Genomic DNA, 20,759 nt, shown 5'->3' on the forward strand with positions numbered 1-20,759 from the left:
AGGCACGTGTTAAAGTCTCTTCGAAAAAAGTTATGTTTTGCTGAAAGTTGTACTTTGCGGGAAAAAAATTATTCAGGTGGTTCCGTAGCTACTTGTAATGATTTCATAGAGGTTTCCACATTTCAATACACTGTTAAATAAAATTGTGGAAAGTTTACTTTATTGCTCCTTTGCATGAACGCGGTTCTTTCTCGACAAATATTCCACAACGGTCTCGCTGTTCAGTTTCAGCACTAACCTCTTCATTTGAGTGAAATTTTTTGCCGGTGTACATTTTTTTGAGGATTGCGAACAGCTAGAAGTCGCTGGGAGCCAAATCTGGCGAATACGGTGGATGTAGGAGCAAACTTGTGTGAGCTATTTGTTCATCGACTTTATTTTCAATAACGAAAAATGATTTGGCAAATTCCCAAATTCACAATGGTATTTGATTTTCAATTGGTGGAAAAAAAATCTCTTTTTTTCAATGAAAAAATATTTTCTCACAGAAAGAGCAGAGAATTCCCAAACTTGGTTTCAATGCCACAATGAAAATCCTATATAACCAACTGAAATGGACAAAGAAATTGATACTAACCTTCATATCGATATCCACATCCGCTAAAACCACTAAAAATATGTTTACTGATTGTCTAATTTGTCATTTTGCCGCAATAAAATTCAGACGGTCATTTGTCACGATCAATGAAGCAGAAAAGCAAATAAAAAGTAGCAGTTAAGTCGATTGAGATAATTGAATATTCAATTTGGCCAATTGAAGAGTACAACAGCCGTTAGACAAATTGTCATGAACTACCTATTTGTTCTTGATGCATAATAGGTACCTTGATCAATCAAATGGGAGTTTTATTATTTTTTTTTAGTTGTATGTTTCACCATTATCCAGACTGCTCTTCAACATGAGGTTGTTTTAAAGGTTTTGTCCGTTTTAATATCATGTATTTTTGCAGCTCCATATCAAAATTACTATTTATTCTACTGTGTCGTGGTATACAGGGTGTTTATTAAACATGTGGCAAAAAATTTAGGGACTATTGCTTGGACTATTCTAAGGATATTTTGTCCTTTTTGTCGAAGATACGGAGCGAAAAAGAATTGTTTTATGTTGAGTCCAAACAACTGATGATCATCTTACTGCTAGTAAAGGCGGATTCCTGTAGAGCAATTCAATTATGTCGAAAACAGTCACGGCAAAGAAGTTTTTGCTCACCACTGAATAACTTTTATATTGCTCTTACCTTAACTCATTTTAAACAAATAAAAATCAATGAAACTGATTACTAGAAACAATGAAAGCTATTTTGAAGCTCAAGTATCACATACTTGAAACCAGGAAGGTTAGCCATCAACCCATCATCTTTCTCATTGGAGGAATTTACTCTTACCATATTTTTTGACAATCCATCAATTTGCATAATGAATAACATACGTGAATGACAGCTACACTACGCAACCTTCATTGCATTGTTCGAAATAAGGTTAAAAAGAATAAGGCACAACCCCATACAGAGTTTCTTGATCTACAAGATCTCAGTGCAAGTACGAGGGTTGAATATATAGATGTGTGGATGAAATTTGTATCGTAATTAAACTTGACGATAACTTCTATGAAGTCTTCTCATTCACCTGAGTGTGGGAAAGTACTCTTTCCGGTTGAATAGTTTATTCCAGTTCGTATCTGAAAAAACGTTTGAGCATGACTCAGGACATGATCCACACGTCTTTCGAATCAAATTGAATCAAATAACTTTATTTCTTTGAGACAACATACAGTCGTATAAAAAAGAGTCATAGTTACAACCGCATGGTTGAAATGTACAAAAGGAAAATAGCAGTACATTAAGGATTGTATATCATTACGAAGACATGTTTACATATACATATACATAGTATACATAGTACACAGAATACTGACTTACATAAAATTCAAGTTAAAGGTATTCATTTAACGAATATAGACATTTCTTAACCAGGTATCCTTTGAGATTTTTTTTTAAAGTACGTTAATGTTTAAAGCTTTTGATGGAGTTGTTGAAAAATCTTTGCGACGATTTGATTATTCGACAGTGTAGAGTCTCCCCATAGGCAAATACCATACCTCAGTCGTCTTTCCACTTGTGCGTAGTATATGTTTATTAATTGTTGCTGTGTCAAAACAATTTTGAGATTTCTGAACATATAGTGAAGAGACGAAAGTTTGGAAATCAGGAGCTTGTAATATTCTTTCCAATCTGAATGTGAGTCAACGAATAGTCCTAAGAATCAAATGCTTTTATTTATAGGCAGAGGTGTGTTATTCAAAATTATATCTACGTCTACCAATTCCCTCTGATGACTATGGAATTTCATAAAGTTAGTTTTGTCTGCTTCGAAATAAATAGTGATTTGATTGAACCAAGAAGTTAGTTGGCATAGAGCAGTTTCACAGATTTATTTTAGTTCTATTTGATTTTTGTTGGAAATCAGTAAAGAAGTGTCGTCTGCATAAATAGTCATCTCAATATCCGGAAAGGAATTTGAGATTTCATTTATGTACAAAATAAAAAGAACTGGGTCCAAAATAGATCCTTGTGGAACACCTATATTATTATATTGGTATTGGCAGATGTAACATTAAGAATTATATTATTTTGATGATGTTTCAGACTCACATATTGAGAACGATATCTAACCATTCCAGACAAACACCTCTAATACCATAGTTATACAACTTCGATAAAACAATATGAATATGGGAAGCTTATCACTCTTCATTAATTAAAAAGTAGAAGTTAAAAACTGACCTCTTTCAAAAATATTCACTCCCAACTCCCCGCAAATTTCAATTTAGTGATTTCTAGAAGGAATACAATGGCTGTTTGGAATGGGACCTCTACTACTTCCCGACTTTCGAAAGCATCCAGTTTGTATCTATTCTGTGGCCGTTCTCCAAGGTATGTTGAGCGATACTAGATTTGTCTAGCCTTGGAAATCTTAAAAGTGCTGCGTGTTCTTTGAATCGAGATTTGATGGATGTTCTAGTTTGGCCAATATATTTTTACCGCAGACCTCAATACATCTAAAAGTACCTAGTATGCTTACTGCAGACATCGAATTCTAGAGCCTCCTTAATGCTTATAACCGAGATATCTAAGGATGCTGCAAGCAGCTTCATCGTACCAGAACCTGTCATTGATACCAAACAGTTGTTGGACCACAGTATGGATGAACTACGATGTCTAACAGACCTTCTTACAGGTCACTGTCGTCTAAATCATCATATGTAGAGACTCGGACTGTCGGAAGCCAGTGTGTGTCGCCTCTGTTTGGAAAATGGTGAAACAGTAGAGCATATGCTTTGTACCTGCCCCTCTGCGGACCGAATCCGGTTTTTAGAGTTCGACTGAGCCGTAATCTTACCATCTAACCTGAAAGACCACTCACCATACAAACTAATCGGCTTCGTTAAGAAGCCGGGTTTATTTGGTCGAGTGTGTGAGCCACAATAAACACTTTCGGGTTGCGGTGGAGGGTCGAATAGACCCACTTGCTTTGGATCTAACCTAATCTCTTCGTTTTCAATTCCATATGAACTAATATTTGGTTCTGTTGTTGAGAGATGGAACAAATTCCTCTACCTCTGTATCAAAGCGATATTTACAATAATAATACAAAAAATGGAACTATTAGAAAGTCTAAGGAGATGTATGTTGGAGACAATGCTCATTCGGACCTATATTTATATGTAATTTTCAAAAAATCAGCTTCTGAAACATTTTTCGAAATTACCGGCATAATGCATGACTCTTGTTATAAGTGAATAAAAATGAATATGTACGTGGAACGATCAAAATATGAGATAAATGTTCAAATTTCGCGGGCTAAATACATTCGACTAGCGTTTGTTTTTATTTTTTATGTTGGTAAACTCGTATCGGTCATATGTTCACAGCTTCGTCCTGTTTACCATGTTTGGTTCGTTGGTGAGAGGCATAAAAGTTAGGAGTATTTTGCGTGTTCGACGATTTTCTGCTATCGAAAAAAATTAATGAATAGATCTTTATTTGAAATAGAAATCCTAATGTATAAATTCACTTGGATCATAGAATTCGCATCAAATTTTGTGCAAAAAATGGAATTAAGTGCTCGAAAACACTTGAAATGTTGATAGTAGCCTACAGTGATTGCTTCTCACAAGTGGGGGAGATTTGAATGACGACGCTTGCCTTGAAAGCCCCAGCACAAAAATCAATGAAAATGTTGAGAAAGTGAAGAAAACTCTTATGGGAAATCTTCGATTGACTATTAGAGATGTTGCTGAGAATGTGGGCATATTGGTTGACTCATACCATGCAATTTTTTGAAAAATTTTCGACAAGAAGCATGTGGCAACGAAATTCTTTCCAAACTGGCTGAATTTCGACTGAAAAAACCGTCGCATGAGCATCGCTCAGGAATTGTTGAATAACAATAACCGCAATCCTGATTTGCTTAAAGGGGTCATAACTGGTGATGAATCATGGGTATATGACTATGACATCGAAAGAGCCTAGGTGAGCCAAGATAAAAAGAAGGACGCCAATTTCGATCAAATGTCAAGGTGTTGCTCACTATTTTCTTCGATAACTGTAGCGTAGTATACATCAGCCTTGGCGTAGTACATCAGGAATTCGCGCCACAACATCAATAAGGAGTATTCTCTTGAAGTTACGCGCTGCTTGCGGGAAGCAATATGAGGAACATGTCGAAAACAGTCATGGCAAAGAAGTTTTTGCTCACCACTAAATAACTTTTATATTGCTCTTACCTGAACTCATTTTAAACAAATAAAAATCAATGAAACTGATAACTAGAAACAATGAAAGATATTTTGAAGCTCAAGTATCACATACTTGAAACCAGGAAGGTTAGCCATCAACCCATCATCTTTCTCATTGGAGGAATTTACTCTTACCATATTTTTCGAGAATCCATCAATTTGCATAATGAATAACATACGTGAATGTGACAGCTACACTACGCAACCTTCATTGCATTGTTCGAAATGAGGTTAAAAAGAATGAGGCACAACCCCATACAGAGTTTCTTGATCTACAAGATCTCAGTGCAAGTTCAAGGGTTGAATATATATATGTGTGGATGAAATTTGTATCGTAATTAAACTTGACGATAACTTCTATGAAGTCTTCTCATTCACCTGAGTGTGGGAAAGTACTCGTTCCGATTAAATAGTGTTTTCCAGTTCGTATCTGAAAAAACGTTTGAGCATGAATCAGGACATGATCCACACGTCTTTCGAATCAAATTAAATCAAATAACTTCATTTGTTTGAGACAACATACAGTCGTATGAGAAAGAGTCATAGTTACAACCGCATGGTTGAAATGTTCAAAAGGAAAATAGCAGTACATTAAGGATTATATATCTGAGACAGCTCAAGGACATACCAAAAATTGCATATCAGAACTCCTCCAAGTATTGAAAAAAACACTGGCACAAGTGTATTATATCTGAGCGGGATTTACTTTAAAAGGGATAAAATAGAAATTATTGAATTAATAAATATTTTTCCAGAACAATGAAAATTCCCCATAGTTTTTGAAGAGACGCGTATTTCTCTGGAAAAAAAATTAGCGGGTATGCAAACAATTCGTTTCGGAATATTTTTATATCCATTATCACATAAGATAATATTGACTCAAAACAAATTCCTATCGACCAAAGGAAAATCCAAGACAATTAATATCCCACGATAAATTACCGATGACTGTACAGTACAGTTGAGAACTGACAGCAACACACACATCAAGTTTTATTTGACTGACAATGCCCTGAACCTTACGATTTGCAAAATGTGAAGTTCAAGAGTATCTCCAGTGATTCGAGGCTTGATTGTATGTTATTTTTTGTGGAAGAGTACTATCACTTCTGAACTACTGATTGGCAGAGTTGGCCTAATTGAAATCAAATGATTCAAATCATGATTTGAATCGCGATTGGAATCAAGTGATTTTGTTATGTTTATCTTCGAATCTAATAAAAAAAACTACAAAATTCTGGCATTTCTTTAATTCCGACGAAAAATAAAATCATGAACTATCAAAAAAAACTAATTAAGTACTTAATTTTTACAAAAATTCAAAGTATAAAAATGAATTGAATATTTATTTATTTATTTATTTCTTACACCATTCTACAGGATGAACCCAATTACAGAATAGAGAGTAACAGTGGCATTTACAAATATGTACTTACATAATATAATTTGTGAATCTATATAAAAAAATAAATAAAAACAGAACTGTCAGTTTGCTAAGAAATGTCTTGATTTGCATAATCTGGCATAATTGTATAATCTGTATAATTGGCGATTTTTTTCATTATATTTGTACGCGGGTGTTGAGATAAAATGTGACACTATTCCTAGATGACCGTCTAGGAACTCAAAAATTCAACATATGTAACAGTTGAGAGCGGGTGATGATATTGTTCATTAACTGAATTAAAAAAAAAATGAATAATATTTATAAAACAAATGCATTTCAGTATACCTTCAGTAAGTAATTTTATTTTTAAAATACAGTGTTTTCTTGCTCCATTTTTTTTTGTTTATTCTGGCCAACAGTTAATATTCAATGAATTTAAATGAAAATAATCATATGTGACATATATTTCTTCTATTGGCTGCATTTTCTTGCAAATTTCATGGTTGTTAATGATCTGCTAGTTGTTCCTTGATATTTTTTTTTGCAAATTGCTCTGTAAACACTTTTTCCTTTTACAGTTTTCCTAGAATCTTCCTATATTGTATACTTCTCTCTCCCCGACAATAACATTATTTATATCTCTTCATTCCAAAATACTTTCCACCATTAATTTGAATCTCCATATAGTCTTTTTCAACTGGAATTACTTTTTACGCCTGACACTTTGTTTCAATTTTCCCCAAATCAACTCGATGGGATTGAAAACACAAAAATAGGGGGAATTCTCAGTATGGTGTGTCCATACTTTTCAGCAAACCTCTATTTGGGTGTTGAAATTCGATATTGGTGCAGTTATAATTACTTAAAATTTTTGTTGTTTCTGTTCAAAATGTGGCGTCCTTGGACAAGTGATAATAGTAATAACGAGTGTGATAACAACGCAGACGTTTTCCAGCGTAGTGATTCCAATAGCAATGGTGGACAATGCGAAAAAGAGGTTACAGTGAATAAGATACGGATGCATTTTAATATTGAAACACAGAGAATATGTTTCAATGTACAGAGTGGTCCAACGAAAAGTGTGCACCTTGCTTTTCTCCTTTTTTTGTAACTTAACGCAAAAATGCTCGGACAGGTCAATTTTGCTTTTGAGGGGGACACATTTTGGATGTATTTTTCTACCTGTGCCTTCAACCCCCTAGCGAGGGTGAGTAACAACCCTAAAATTTTAATTGGAAAGTGGGGTCGAGTGATATATCATTTGAAAGGGCACAAAATTATCTTTCCAATGATACCTAATTTGTTGTATTTCACTCAAACATGTAGGTATTAGAAAGAAAAACAACTACAACCCAGTACTTCGAAATGTGTAATTGACTTAGTAGAATCCTACTTCAGCAAGTGCTGAAAATGTGACCCATTTGCTTCCATATAATAATACAGATTTTGTTCAAATCTATTCCTAACATTCTGTAGCATATCAGGTGTTATACTTCTGTACTCTGCTGTAATTCGTTGGCGAAGATCTATGGACTCGTGCTGCGTAGCAAAACATTTATTTTTCAAGTGTCCCCAAAGGAAAAAGTCTAAAGGCGATAAATCAGGTGACCTGGCAGGCCACTCGATGGGGCCTCTCCTTCCAATCCACCGTCCAGGAAACCGGTCATCTAAAAACTCTCTTACCGGAACAACATGGTGAGGAGGTGCTCCATCTTACTGGAAATGAAGCCGATCATCATTATGATTTTGGTTATTTTCAATTATTTCTGTTATGAGAGGATCAATTGTATCTTCAAGCATGTTCAGGTAGACCTCACCAGTTAAATTCCCAGGAATAAAAAGTGGCCCTACGATATGACTACTCAATATGCCACACCAGACATTGATTTTTTGAGGGTACTGGGTATGGACCTCTCGGAATAAGTGTAGGTTACTCCATTAAAAAAAATGTACTCTCATCGGAAAAGCACGTGTTGAATGATAGGTGCGGTATGACTCTTATTAAAGAGGCGAGCAGTAAGTCTAGCACAACTATTATGTTGATAATAAAGTTTAACAATTTCAACTCGTTCAGGAATGGAATAAACTATTTTTACAGTAAAGTTGAAATAATTTCAAAAGCAACCGAACTGAATCAATGAACGTTTGCCTAAATTATTTTTGTACACTCATCTGCTGTTGTTATTTGAACCAAAAAACGCACGAGAGAAATTGAGGAATGTAGTAGTGATAAAAATGCCGTTTTTTCCGCATTTTCATTAATACCAAAAATATCGAGTAAATGTTCTTGCTTTTTTTTATAACTATTCAAGTAAATACAACAAATTAGGTATCATTGGAAAGAGAATTTCGTGCCCTTTCAAATGATATATCATTCGACCCCACTTTCCATTTAAAATTTTAGGGTTGTTACTCACCCTCGCTATGGGGTTGAAGGCACAGGTAAAAAAATATATCTAAAATGTGTCCCCCTCAAAAGCAAAATTGACCTGTCCGAGCATTTTTGAGTTAAGTTACAAAAAAAGGAGAAAAGCAAGGTGCATACTTTTCGTTGGACCACTCGATATATAAGAATTTACATCTCAAGTTATTTCGAAGGAAATAAACTATTACAAGCAACATCAGATTTGACCGAAATTCCTTTCTTAACTGTACGTAAAATAGTCAAAAACAAACCTTATGAACGCAAGACGTGATATGATACGGGATTACCAAAACTTTTAGATGTTCATCTAATAAAATAATTGAAAAAAAAACAATATACGACTGTTACAAAAGCAATGAGATTCCTACAACTGCAATCATAAGAAAAAAATTTAATACTTTTGTCCATAACGTGAGCTGCTGTGAAAAAACTCTTCAGAATTGGATAAAAAACTAGGATTTAGATTAGATTTAGAAAATAATAAACAAACGTCAAGCAGTTATGGAAAGGAGAAGAATAGTGGAATTGCGTTAGAAATACTTAGAACAAAATAACTAAATAAAGACAAGAACAACAGAAAATTTCCTATTTGGACGAAACTTGGTAGGTATGACACTCACGACACGTTACGAAATGGTAAACTGATGGTTCGAGAATGTGTACGCCTAACATGCCTGCAAACAAAGGATCGCGACTAATAATTGTGCATTGTGAAGGAAATAAAGGATGGCTTCCGAATTCTTTGAAATTATGTGGAAAAAACTTGATTACTGCAATGTTGACTATCATAAGAACGTGGAAACTAATATTTTCAAGGAATTGTTTGAAAACACATTGATCCCAAATTTGTATGCGAATAGTGTGATAATTCTTGACAACGCTTCCTATCATTTGAAAAAGTGTAGCCCTTGAGAGTATTGCTGAAAAGTATGAACACACCACATTGAGACTTCTCCCCTATTTTTGTGTTTTCAATCCCATCGAGTTTATTTGGGGAAAATTGAAACAAAGCATCAGACGTAAAAATAATTTGATTAGAAGGTAATAGAGCTACTTAAAAATCAAGTATCTAATATTACCGAAGAATACAGGCAGAAAAAGACGATGTGGAGATTGGAAACTTATTATTATTAAAATGGTGGATATTAATGGTGGATATTAATGGTGGATATCAATGGTGGATATTAATGGTGGAAATAAATTCATTATTGATTTAAATGAGGACAGTGATAGTGAAACAGAGAATATGGAAGAGGAATTATCAGAAGCTTTCAAAGAAAGTTAGTGAAGTGTTCTTATATAATCAGAAATGATTATTGAATAACGAAATTAGTTGGCTCCCTAACTATATTATTTAACGAGAGCTGTTAGAAGGTAGGATGCACTATATCGTTTACTTGAACAATACCTACTGTGATCACGAATTTAAACCGAGGTCGGTTTCAATGTACTAAGATGAACAGATTCGAAGCAGAATTATTGTCAAATTTTACATTGTAGACATCCTAAAATAACATCGGTGGGGTTTATATTTGGTAGTACTGTGTTATGACATACTTAGAAACCTGACCACCGCAATTTTAAATACGTGCATTCCTTGTCAGTATTGATATGAGGACTTTGTCAAAGAAGTCAGTTTATCAATAGTAAGTATGTAAATCGTGTGATGAAGTGATAAAAATCGGTACCTTCACCTGATTCGATAATATGTCGTTAGGTTATGTTAAGAATGATGTAATGTCGAACAATTTTCAACATGTTTTCAGCCGTAAACGTTCATTCAATACAATAACCAGTACTGATAAAAAGGTTCACGAGAGTCATAAAAATATTTCAACTGTTGTTAACAAAAATGTTGTCTTGTGCAATACGACTACGAAAATATCTAATAATAACATGAACATGATCCACACAAACCTGGCTGCTGAAACAAAAGAACAAACAATTGATTTACCACAGAGAAATCCTGAAATGAATCCAAAATTTTGAAAAACCAGTCACATACACTCAATAAAGAAAAATAATCACAAATAACTACAATGTTACACAAGAATTCACATTGTACGGAGCGAAATTTTCCACGACCAACTAACTGGCCACACAGCGGAGCATGGCCTGCTTAGCGATGTCTGAGTACACTTCCTCCGCCAACATCAACAAACGAACGTTTCAAAACAACTGACTGCCAAGAGGCGATGGCGGATAGCGAGCGACCGACAAGCGAGAAACCGATGTACAAGAGAACGACCGATGTTGTCAGATTTTCAACCTGATCAGCGTGTTAAGGATTTACTTTCCTTTTCGCAGTTTCACGAACGGACTGGGTTGTTTCCTAAGTACGTTGAAATATAACAGGAGACGATTCTGTGATGTGACAGTTGGGCTGGAGAATTCGAAGGCTAACACAGACAAAAAAATGTTTTTACAAAATTTCATTTTAATATTCAATACAGGGTAGGGTGTAACTGAATAAGTGTAGAACATTGAAGGAGGTGATTCCTCAACGAAAAAAAGATAGGATCTTTCATATAAAGAAACTTCATTGGAGCATCCCTTGTTAAGATACAGCCCCTCAAAGGGGGTACATAAAATTTGTATTACAATTTTTTTCACAAGCACTGGAGGAGTGAAATGAATCCGAAAAATGATGCATCCCAAATCGTCCGTTCCACGGCTCTACTTCCCCCGACAACAGGAAGGCCGTGGACTTTTGAGTTTGGAGTGTCTACATGAGGGAATGTTACTGGATATAACCTGTTATGTCGTCAGGAGTTGGGATCCCCTTCCCTGCATGGTTCGTGACCATGAAAGAGCAGGAATTGGAGCATTTCTCTGCTCTACCGTTTTAGTTTTCGACACTGAACGAGGTGACCACAACTCTATCACCGAGTTGGAACCCGTTCAGCAAAAAGCTCATATAACAGCCGCAGAGATCACCTCACTTCTGCGGAAACACAAGGATGAGCCAATGCATGTGGTCTTCTTCAATAACATTGGAGACCTCAGCTTATCAAAGCGCCTGGCTTTCGCTTTCCTCAGGTCGAGTGGGCTGAAGTCAGAAACTGAGGAGTTCATCATTGCTTGCCAGGATGTTGCCTTCAACACCTCAGTCTACCGCAGTCGCGTGATGGGTACAGAGGTTCCTGACAGAAGGTGCCGAGCCTGCCGCGAGGCGCCCAAGACCCTAATGCACTTGCTATCAGCATGTCCAGCATATGCGGTCTCGACCTATATCCATCGACATAACGCAGCCCATAGAGCGCTATATTACCATCTACGGCACTCTTACGGTATTAACGAGACACCGGTGTTGCCCTACGCTCCTGGAGATAATGAATCCGTTGTGGGGAACAAGAAGTGCCGAATTTTTTGGAACTATTCGTTCCCCACCCTCAGGCTCAAACAAGCTGATAAGCTTGATGTAGTCCTTCTCGACCACCAGAGCAAGTCGATATTTGTCGTGGAGTTTTGAGCTCCTGGAAAGACGAATATCGCCCGAAAAGAGGAGGAAAAACGGATGAAATATTGAGATTTTCTCTTCGAACTCCGCAGACTCTAGCCAGATCACTCTGTCAAGATGGTTGTTCTGATTATTGAAGTTCTTGGTGAAATGATACCCTCTCCACTCTCGAATCTTAAAATCACTGAGGCAGAAATCTTAGCCGGACAGATGCAGAAGGCTGTCATTCTTGACTCACTACGCTTGCTCAGGGCACATGATTCCTGGACCCAATGATCACTTACTCTACGGTGTGGAGAGTGGTCGTTGGTTGATAATATTGGCGCGCCCCCCCGAATGTATCGGGGCTTCGGGGGATAGGGTCTGACCAGCGCAAACTACGGGATAAATAATAATAATAATAATGATGAAAATTTATTGCCCAACAAATAAATCCATTTACAGGACAGTATATAATATAATAATGAAGTATAAATAAAGGCTACTCAAAATGAGGAAAAGAGAAATGAAACTTTCTATGTTCTCATACTACATATATAACAAAAGACTGACATATTAAGGATTTGACAAATTAATAAATGAATTCATGATCGAATTAAGAAAAAAAAATACATAATAATCAATTATTTTTATATAAATATCATGAAATGAAGACAGTAAGCCAGATGATGGTTTGTTCAATTTTGGATAATGGATAATGATCTTCAGTGGATCGAATTTGATATCGCATTGGCTTCAGTGGGTATTATAATTTTCACCCATCAAATGTATAGGAGAGACTTTTCCAAGGTTGGATCTAGTAAAAGGGGTATAGAAATTGATTTGTAGTAGCTTGAGGTACGTTGAAGTTAATTTGTTCTAGTAGCGCGGGTGCATCAATGAAACAATCCAACATTTTGTATAACATAACAATACTTGATGAAACTCTACGTTGCTCCAAGAAAGGCACACCGAATCTATGAAGTACTGTGGAGTGGTCAGTTCCTCTAGCAGGGTACACGCCTTCAGTTCTAAATGCAAGAAATTTCAGAAACCGCACATTCTCCAAGGTTTCCTTATGTACATTATAGAGAAGATACCAAATCAAAATAGCATACTCTAACTTGGAGCGAACAAGAAATGTATAAAGTATGGTTAAGGCGGTAATGTTGATGAATGATTTACAGTTGCGCAGAACAAAGCCAAGCATTTTTGTAGCCGATGCCGCGACATTATTGGTGTGGCCAACAAATGTCAACCCCTAGATCTTTGACAGCTTCCTCGCGAATGACTATTTCATCATCGAAAGTATAAAAATACTCAATAATATTGGCACTACGTGTAAAGAAGCAAACTTTGCACTTTTTAACATTCATTGCCAATTCATTGATTTGACACCAGTTATCTATCAGGTCTAATTGAGACTGGAGATAAGAGCAGCTCTCTAAACTTGTGATAGATGAAAAGATCTTCAAGTCGTCTGCAAAAACTTAGTTGCCGCACGAAAGCTCGGAGTTGAGATCATTTATGAAGATGAGGAAAAGAAGGGGTCCCAAATTGGAGCCTTGTGGCACATCGGATAGTGATAAATATAGTGCAGACGCAAATCCGTTATAAAAAACAATATTGGTTCTCTGATCCAAATAAGAGCGTAGAAGTTGAGTTAGTGAGAGAGTTGAACCCATTTGAGCTATTTTCTCTAGTGAGATGGAGTGACTAATTCTGTAGATACTTTGATTTATAGCCAGTTTTCAAGTATGCACTCTTACTTCATGTATACATTTACATACAGGTAACTTAGAAAATGTGGACAATACCTGTTCTTTTACTATTGAGAGCTGAATGGTACACAAATATGTAGGATGGGGAAGGACAATACGAGCGGCTGCTTTTACTCCTGATGAGAGTAGTATAAGATGAAATAGAAGGCCGAGGTAGTACTGATGACATCTTCTGGATATGGTTCAATCCATGGTAACATATTCATCTTTCGTTTGGAGTCCAAAGATAAGACAATCACAAAATTAAACAAATGTTAATCTTTGCAGAAACTAATGAATTTACTTCTTCTATATGTTTTGTTTGGAACACATGCAAACGCAAACTTTCTGGCTACTAGTCACAAATTGTGAAGAATAGATGATAAAGAGCCATCTGGAGAACATGTCCAATAAGACAGACCGGTCAGAAACTACATAGGACAGTAACTGTAATATACTTGGCAAGTAGAATTTTACAGCTACCACCTCCGGTTACTACATCTGAGTCTTCTACGCTATTCTGCAATATGCAAGGGATATGAATTTATGTCTTCAAGCAATTGAGCAAATTGACTTTTCCTCAATAAACGAAGCCGTTTTTGTGATCTCAAGAGTGGCATCGATACTGACCTGGAAGAGATGTGACGAACAGAAAGAACGGGCACAGAGTCGCTCTATAATAGATGCAAGATCACATACAAATCACGAAAAGCAAAAAGCAGATGGCTTGGCTTCCAAGCAGCAAGAAAGGGAAGTACCAAATTGATGTGATAATCCAGTTTGTATTGTTCTGAGTTTAGTATCACATAGTTTTCTGTTAAATTTTACACGACGGAATATATTTCTTCATGTAAAGCGCCAGGTTGTTTCAGGCTTCTTTGCTCGTTGAGGTTGTTATATAACCTTATCCAGGATGAAGTCATGATTATAGAAAGGCCACTGATGTTCATGTGTATATACTATAATATAGTATAGTAAAGTCTATAATATAGTCTATACTGTATATACTATAATATAGTATATACATTTTTTTGGATAATGCAACTAATTTTCCTTTATTTTCAGTATTTTACTACTATTCTTTGTGTTGGATCTTCTCTAGGTTTATTGTTTCTAGGAGTGTGTCTTGATTTGTTCAATATATTGAATGTTAGGCCTTGTTGTGTTTTGATTTATACTTGTTCCTCGATAAGTGATTTATGACTGTTGAATTTATGAATGTTTGAGTTTTCCCAAATGAATTCAATAGTCATAAATTATTTATCGAGGAACAAGTACAAATCAAAACACAACAAGACCTAACATTCAATATATTAAACAAATCAAGACACACTCCTAGAAACAATAAATCTAGAGAAGATCTAACACAAAGAATAGTACCTGATGTAATCCAAATACAGGCGTTGTTGGACAACATATACGCGGCTCCTTTTAATTTTCTCCTAAACCAGTGTTTCTCTTTGTGGATGATTTCAGCTTGAGCCCACTTGATATTATGTTGATGAGTCCAAACATGGTCTGCTATTCCGGATTTGCTGGTTTCTCCTCGCTGTGTGTTTTTTGTGCTCTGCAATGCGAACTTTCAATGGCCTCTTAGTTCCACCGATTTATGATTCTCCGCACTCGCAGGGTATCCGGTAAATGCAATTCTTGGAATTGCAGTCCGCGTTTGGTGGCCTGGTTTTCGTGAGGCTGCTACGGATAGTGTTCCCAGATCTGAAGCAGGTCCTGATGTTATACTTGGACCCAATCCTTCTCATCCTTTCCGATTATCCTCTGATGTAGGGAAGTATAGGTACTGGTTGTGGCGGCTTCTCTTCCTTGTGGAGCTCTTGCTGTCTTCTACCTAAAGCCTGTTCTACCATTACTCTGGAGTAACCATTCCGTTGAAGGTCATTTTTGATGATGCCCAGTTCCTTTTCGAGACCTTCCTTTGTTATACAAAGGAAGGTAGCCTGTTGATATTCTCAAATTTCGCGTTGACGTTTTGAGATTGTCTTCAATAGCTCCTGAAACGAATAATTCTTCCAACTCCTCATTCACTTGATATAGTTTACCTAAAGTACCTGAAGTACTTTACCTGAAGTATTGAGTATTGAGTACCTGAAGTATTGAGGCGTTCAGACCGTATCCCACATAGCAATAGATATTCCAGGTATATTTCATGAATATACATTTAAGGATATTGTATTATGCTATGAATATGCCATGGATATATATATCTTCTGGAGAATATTCCCTGGAAGTGCTCCTGGCGAACCTTTGATATATTTTAAGAATATTCCTTGGGAATATTCTTAGAATATCTTATAATATTCTTAGAATATCTAAGGTATATTCTATTAAGAATATTCCAGGAATAGAACCCGAGGAATATTCATGAAATATTCAGGATATTCTTAGTTTATTGTAGGAATATACAATAGAGAAACACCATAGAATATTCTTTAAATATATTTTATGAATATTCTAGGAATATTTGGAATATTCCAAGAATGTGACGAGTAACCGCTATTAGGCATGTATATATTGCATTTTGATACAAGATTCACACAAGTAATAAAACACATAATATTCATAAACAAATATATTTTAAAAACAATATACACTGAAATATTTGGCGTTTCAACCAATATTAAAAATAAAAAATCTAATTCAAAATATTTATTCACTGAATAAAATATTCCTGAATACTGTCATATTACAAATATTAAAAATGTATTCAAATTAGGATGTTCCTACTCTCAAACAAATGTATACTAAAAAATATACTAAAATTAACAACTCTGTGAATTCATCAGCACTAATTAAAAAATAATAAATATATCATTTCATTGAAAAAGAAAAAGTGTATTACATCAAGAAATAGGTTAGGTTAGGTTTCTCACTTAGAAAAATAAACCCACAAATGAAGTTTTTAAAATGAGTGGTATGATGGGTTCTTCAATGAATTTCACTTACTTAAAGTTATTCAAACTTTGCTCACCAGAATAGTTTTCCTTATATTTGTCCAACAATGCATCAGCCAGTGTTTCAATAATAATACCTGGAACAAAATGTACATTAACGTTCATTATCACTATTTGAAAGTGGCACAATAAAACTGGAATAAAAATCAAATAGATAGTTTTCGCATAGGTTACTCATGAACATTTACAACATTTTATGACTTGGAGAGCAACTTGCATTGTCTTGTTGAAAAGTAATCATTACGTTTTCAGTTTACTATCGATACTATTGCATTTTACTTACTTTTCTTGAAGACTGAATAGATGCAACTCTCCTGTTTGAAGATCCAAAATCAAACTATTCGCTGTACTGCAAATTGGACAACCCCAAATTATAAATGGTACACTGAACGTGACAGAATTATACTTTGATAATAACACCAACACATCATGCATTACACACGCGAACCTGCCACGTCAACCGCCATGTTGAACCAAATGTCGAATTTAACGCAAACGCAAATGTACCATGCATTAAGGGACAGCCGCTTTCACAGAGCTTATTCGACTGTCGCGCGCTACACTTCAATTGACCAATGAGAAACGTTTACTCCAATTATTCACTTCCCCATTTCTCTGTTTCCAGGATTTTTCGCTTTGTAATTAAATAATTTTAAATACAAAAAGACAAATAGGATGAGAATTAACCAATTTATTGATGCAATTGGTTCATTTATTGGCCCATTCAAATTTTTTTGTCGTTTCCAACAGTTGCTGTTGGAGCAATTCATCCAGAATCTTTGCGTTGAGTTCAAAAACTGGTTAACACTATCAGGGTTATATACATTAGGTTATGCATTCGATTAAGATCTTCAAATATTTTTGTTTTCAATAATATTGAATTATTTGAATACGTTATTATAAGATAATTCAAAATTCCATTGTATAGAATATTCCAAAATATACCGTGGGGACATATTCTAAGAATATACCATATGGTATATTCGATCGACAATATTCTTAGAATATTCAAGGGAGAATAATCCATTTATAGACATTCTATGCACATTCTTTCGGGAATAATCCTGCCATATTCATTCAAGCATATTCTATGAATATTCTAAAGGTATGTATATATTCCAAGAAAATTCTATGAATATTTGGAATATATACGTTCGTTTTATGATATACAGGGAATATTCCAAAAATATCTAGTGCTGTGTGGGATAAAAGGACACACAACAGGATGACACGTTCAGATAGAGTAGGGCCTAGAGGACCAGATGTCGAAAGCGCTCGCAGATAATCAAATAGAAGTTATCTTTTTTGTAACTTACATTATTAGTAAAAAAAGGATATATATAGTATAGTTTATGGTATAGTATATCCTATAGTATAGTATATAGAATACTATATACTATAGTATATTATATACTTAGTATAGTATATACTATAGTATAGGGACACGCCTGAAGAAGCTATTATTTAGCGAAACGTATTGCGTTTTCGTAAATCTGTTCAGTGGAAGTGTCACAATAAAATTTTCACATAAAGTGAGTGGACAGACTTGGAGACTGGATGTTAATCGAATGATCTAAAAGAGGTTTTAGTATTAGAATTCAACTAATACAATAAAAGCCAAATTATAGAAGTGAATGTTATTTAAATCTCAACGAAATATCAAGTGTAATTATGATTGATTTTTCAATCAATTGTTTTTCCTTTTAATTGATGATTAGTTATGATTAGTTATTCCTAATCAGTTATTCCCAATCGGTGAGTTAATTTTTTTTATCGACCTTTTTTGGTTAATTGTTACCTTCCACAATCTGAAAAAAAGACTTTCGTTGAATGAGTATTCTTGTGTTGTAATTCAGATAATATAATGAAAATTACATTATTGAAGTGAGAATATTATGCAAATTTCAACGAAGTATCAGTGAAAGGTATATGGTATTATTACTATTTTCATTAATTGTTTGATAGTGGAGGTGATTGCAAGTAAAACATAGGTACAAAGAGGGAATATTATTTTCTGTGATTTGAAACCAGAATAATCAAAGCCAACTCTTGTAATTTTGAGCCCTCAAAGTAGAGACTTAGTGCCAGACTTAGTGCCAGACAGATTTAGTGCCACGACTAGAAAAAAAATTCACTCCTATTAGCATGTAAATGGGAAATCAGAAAAAAAGACTTGTCGAGGTTATTTTATAAATTGCAACTTTAGCTAGAAATTACGACTTCAATTTCGAAATTTTGACTTCAATTCTGAGTTTAAAGTGAACATTCCGAGAATACAGTGAAAATTTCGAATTCAATTCCGGGATTTCGAGTTGTATGGATCCACTTGTTGAAAAATACATATCAAAATATACTGATACTGAAGCATACTGATACTAGTGGTCGAAGTGGAATATGGAATGACATTGAAAGAGTTATTTTTTCATCAAAGCTGGTGAATAGAGGCATTTTAGGGTTGATTCGTTCTGACAGGATGCATAATTGTTAAAAGGACTTGAAATCATTCAGACATGTGTTTTTCAGCACTTCGCTTTACGAAAATATGTTGAACTCAATATAAAAATACTTATTGTCGTTCAAAAACATGTATTTTTGAATATCCAGGTCTTTTTATTTTCCCTAGCCTTTATACCATGCCTTTCCTGATAGAAAACTCTTTTGGACCAAAGTTATCGTTTCCTCAGGGTAAAATTGGCCCAAAATGAAAAAAAAAAGATTTTAAGTCAAAGAGTCTGCAGCAGATGAAATATAACATGTTATAGATGTATAAAAATATTGACAGTACTTACATTCAGTAAAAGTGATCTGTTTAAACAAAAAATCGTATGGAATTGTTGAGAGTTGGGCCAAAGTAGCCTAAGTTCACGTACCCTTGATCTTACCAAATTGCCCAGCAAGCTATAAATATCGTACATTCCATTTTCATTTCGTCCGGATCTGTTTAGGAACATAAAAGCCCCTCATTCAATGAAAAGCCTCTTTTTTCTTTACAATTCGCAGTCTGCAGACCCATACATCATCCTGGAGCTAGTGCATGGGTTGGGTGAAGGGAAAGTATAGTTCAATGACACGTTTGTTTATGAAATATTGGATTTGCTCTCACTCTAGGATTTATATCGGAACAAACGTGTTTGTATTCTGCATTCACGAATTTTCAAGAATGTCACGTTGACAACAGCGCACAATTCGCAGAACATGGTAGTGTGGTGAGCAAGAAACAATCGACTTACGTTCTTACGTAGATGCTTCAATTTTCTTTTGTTTTAGTCGGTCAGCTGACTTTCGATATCGCACATTCCAGTCGAAAAGTGATGAGAAAATAAAAATAAAACAACTTCTACGAAACAGTTGAAGAGCTTGGTAGTCTCGAATCAGGTGATTTTTCTGTGTAAAAATTTACTGCGACCACAAATCGTATTATTTGACAGTATAATATGAACAAAAACGGTCCCATTATTTTGTTCGATATGCTACTTTTTACTTTCCTCTTGACGAAATTGAATCGAATGATATTTTGCTCTGTGGAATAAATTCTGAAATATCCCAGGAGATAATTTAGTGAAAGTGATATAATGGTTTGTTTATTAGTTGCTGAATTGATTAATAATAATAATATGTAATAATGTTTGGTTGAAGGTGGTTGACAATGTTTCGTGGTGTATTTCATAAGTTCGCACTTCCATTGTCTAATATAATATAAATTGATTTGAAATTTGATGAAAATTAAAAAGGTTAACGGAAAATAACAATTTTATTAAACAAAAAAACTGAAATTACGAAGAAATAACATATAAGCCAACAACCAAAAGCCAACAACCAAAATAATAAAAAATTGAGATAATAATGAAAACTGAAAATTGAAAAGTATTATTAACAAAAAATGAAAAATTAAAATTAAAAGATTCCAAACCAAGTCACGACGTTTCGATTGTTAATATCTACAATCGTCTTCGGGTGATGACTGGACTGATTCCTCCGAGA

At 34.9% G+C, this 20,759-nt stretch overlaps 1 protein-coding gene across 3 annotated transcripts in view; it reads right to left on the reverse strand.

Annotated features, from left to right (window-relative positions):
- Pde11 (Phosphodiesterase 11) overlaps positions 1 to 10,802 on the reverse strand; it is a 140,235-nt gene extending 129,433 nt beyond the window's left edge. For all 3 annotated transcript variants that reach the window (XM_074178756.1, XM_074178755.1, XM_074178754.1), the window contains exon 1: positions 10,565 to 10,802. The gene's annotated coding sequence lies outside the window, so the exon portion shown is untranslated. The remainder of the gene's footprint in view (positions 1 to 10,564) is intronic.
- Between the last annotated feature and the right edge of the window lie 9,957 nt (positions 10,803 to 20,759).

This window comes from Leptinotarsa decemlineata, unplaced genomic scaffold (assembly GCF_025532065.1).
Source record: "Leptinotarsa decemlineata unplaced genomic scaffold, Ldec_3_MD MMD2_tig00004307_RagTag_RagTag, whole genome shotgun sequence".
NCBI lineage: Eukaryota > Metazoa > Arthropoda > Insecta > Coleoptera > Chrysomelidae > Leptinotarsa > Leptinotarsa decemlineata.